Consider the following 2,338-nt stretch of genomic DNA (forward strand, 5'->3'; position numbering starts at 1 on the left):
AAAAGAACTACAAACAAATATTGCAATTTTTAGTTAATAATAAGCATGCTAAAGTGTTTATGCTGGTGTGATAGTTAATTTTAGGTGTCAATTTGCGTGGATTAGGAATACGTAGAGAGCTGACAGCATTATTTCTGGCTGTGTCTGTGAGGTTGTTTCTAGAGGAGATTTCATGTGAGTCAGTGGGCTAGGTGGGGAAGATCACCCTCGATGTGGGCAGGCACCATTCAATCAGCTGGGGCCCCAGATAGAACAACAAAGCAAAGGAGAAGTGAATTTTTTTTTTCTCTCTCCTGGAGCTGGGACACCCTTCTCCTGCCCTTCAACATCAGAACTCCAAGCTCTCTGACCTTTGGACTAAGGATCTTGCTTGCACCAGTGGTCTTCTGGATTCTCAGACCTTCAGCCTCTACCGAGACTTATGCTGTTGGCTTTTCTGGTTCTGAGGCATTTGAACTTGAACTGAGCCACTAGTGGTATCCCTGGATCTCCAGCTTGCAGATAGCCCATGGTAAGTTTTGCAGCCTCCATAATGACATGAACCAACTCCCCTAACGAATTTCCTCTCATCTATGTATGTATGTATGTATGTATCTATCATTCCTATTCTATCTCTCTGGAGGATCCTGACTAATAAAGATAATGAATGTCTACAGGAAACAGAGGCAGGTAGCAGACTGTAATTTCTCAATGCCCACTTTTTGTACATTCCTTACCTATCTTCTGCACAAATTTAAATGTGGAAATATTCTACTTTAAGGTAAAAGCTCTATGAAAAAAAATGTATATAGTACAAGAAGCAATACACACTAGTCTTTGAATACAGCCCCTGAACTGGAGGTGTGCTGATTGGACACAGAGTGTTTAGAAGGAATATTTTTCACATCCAGCATTGGATTGGCCAATAATGTAAAGAATATAGACTATAATGAAAAGCTTCATTTAACAAAGCATTGAGTATTTTTCATTTTTCATTAATTTTCTTTTTGGTTTACATGAATATTCTGTTCAATACATGCATATGGATAAGGAAAGTCATTTTTAAGCAAAATACTCAATGCAATCAGTGATACAAACTGTTCATTCAATAACTCAAACCAATCTGGGAGTTATCATCAACTCCTGACTCTTCCAAAACCCAAATTTACTCAACCAGCAAATTCTACCATTTTTACCTTTTAAATATTTCATGAATATTTTCAGTCATCGCTTTCTGTATTATCACAACTCTGCTTTAGATTTCCATCACCTTTCACCTAGGTTGTTTTAATAGTTATTCTTTCATTGCCTTCATGCTGGGCCTACGCCTGTCTTCACAGAGCCTGTTGTTTCTCACATTACTCAGATCTTAGTCACTTTTCCTTTATCAGCAGTATTCTATTTCTGTATCCTAAGAAGTAGAAATCTTTAGTATGTAATTTTCAACTGAATTAGAAGATAATTTTACCATTTCGTGTTCTAAGTGACAGACTAGCATAGAATTAAAGGATGTGCACTCTGGAATAAGGAAAGTATTTCAATGCTGGCTGTCACTTTGTTGCCAGATCTGAATGAACTGGACAGGATTCATAATCTCTCTAAGTGTCAGTTTTCTTATCTCTAAAATACAGATAACAAACATCCCCACTTCTTGCTGTTGAGAGGACTACATTAGGTAATGAGGTAATAAAAGCAAGGTGCTTAATTACTATAGTTCCTGACACAAGTAAGCGTTCAGTAAATGCCAGCTATTATTAAATTAAATTTATTACTGAATTGAGAATGTAGAGAAGAATTTAGTGTCGTAGATTATTTCAATTTTTTAAACTTTTACTTTGACCAATTTAAATGTGCTTTTATAACAAATACATTTTCATTTTGAATTTTGTTACTTGATGTTGAGACAATGTTAAATTTGACAATAGTATGAAATACTAGGTGATTTCAAAAACTAAAATACAGGTGTCCCTTTATATCTGTGGGGAATTTGTTCCAGGACCCCTCACAGTTACCAAACCCATGGATGCTCAAGTTCCTTATAAAAAGTGGCATATTGAGTGCGATGCGCATCTCCCGGAGGATGGACACGCTTGAACCTCGGACTTGGGGGGAAGGGAGGGCAAGGGCAACATACATAACCTAAACATCTGTACCCCCATAATATGCCGAAATAAAAAAAAAGTGGCATAATATTTTCATATAACCCATGAACATCCTCAAATATACTTTAAGTTATCTCTACATTACTTATAATACCCAATGCAATAAAAATTCTATGTGTATAGTTGTTATACTGAATAGTTTAGGGGGATAATGACAAGGAAAAACGTCTGTACACATTCAGTACAGATGCAACCAT

This window comes from Propithecus coquereli, unplaced genomic scaffold (assembly GCF_000956105.1).
Source record: "Propithecus coquereli isolate 6110/MARCELLA unplaced genomic scaffold, Pcoq_1.0 Scaffold312, whole genome shotgun sequence".
Taxonomy (NCBI): domain Eukaryota; kingdom Metazoa; phylum Chordata; class Mammalia; order Primates; family Indriidae; genus Propithecus; species Propithecus coquereli.